Source organism: Salvelinus sp. IW2-2015, linkage group LG1, assembly GCF_002910315.2.
Source record: "Salvelinus sp. IW2-2015 linkage group LG1, ASM291031v2, whole genome shotgun sequence".
NCBI lineage: Eukaryota > Metazoa > Chordata > Actinopteri > Salmoniformes > Salmonidae > Salvelinus > Salvelinus sp. IW2-2015.
Window position 1 is genome coordinate 6,700,585 of NC_036838.1, and position 1,098 is coordinate 6,701,682.

The following is a 1,098-nucleotide window of genomic DNA, read 5'->3' on the forward strand; positions in this document are numbered from 1 at the left end:
GGTTCCAATGTTCATGCGTCTACTCAGATTGCTGGCGGGATTGTCAGAGAAGGGGCTTTAATTTTTTTTCTTTCTCTCGTTCTTTTTTTCCATGCAATCTCTTGCCTTCAGAAAACCATTAATGCCTATTCAACATCAACATCAAGGCAGGCCTTTGATGTGTATTCTGGCAGCAGACCCTTCTCTTTCTCCTCTTGCTGCCTGCTGCTCCCTCTCTCTCTCTCTCTCTCTTTATCCCTCCCTCGCTCCCTTCTTTCCCTCTTTATGGTTACTGTACAATCAAAATATTAAACGGATTGCTGACAAATGATTTTACCTGGCAATTAAATATGTAAACGGAGTAGGTGCGGTATGAGAAGGCGATTAAAAAGCCCAAAGGCTCACCAGTACAATAGTACTCCCTCGTCTGCCTCGCGAGCTAGCGTAGCCCGTGGAGCGAGTGGTGCCGCTTTTAACAGTCTCACACAGGCATGTTTACAATAGCCTCAACCATGCTAAATGCCAATTACCACAACACAAGGGGAAATTAATGGCACAGTTAGCAGACTGTTTAGATAGAGGGAGAGAGAGAGGGAGAGAGAGAGAGGGAGAGAGAGAGAGAGAGAGGGGGAGGAAAGCGAACGCTGCCAACGGAATCAATGTTAAACCAAGTCTCATTCATTTCTCTCGTCTTACGAAGGTGAAAGAACACAAATTACGAGGAAACTTTTCAAAGAGTCTCAACATGAAAGTCAATGGAAGTTCTCCGTCATTATTAATAAATGAAAACCTTTGGACTACAAAGCATCTGTATGGAGTTGTCCAAGGACTCTATAACTTCACCAGTGAGATGAGATGGGAGATGGGGGAAGGTCTGGGGCCTGTTGTGGAGAGAGGGGAATGCAACAGTCATTGTCCATCTATCAACACCTTTGTGGGGAAAAATGCCAGCAATTTAGGTTTCCCTTCAAAGCTAGAGCCCAGAAAGGCTATAAATATAGAGCTAGGAGCAGGGGAGGGGACAGGGGTGGAGGAGAGGGTACAAGGGTGCGGGGTGAAGGGTTCCATCTGCCCCCTTTAAACTTGCAGTTCAACAGAACCATAGACAGTTTTTCCTGT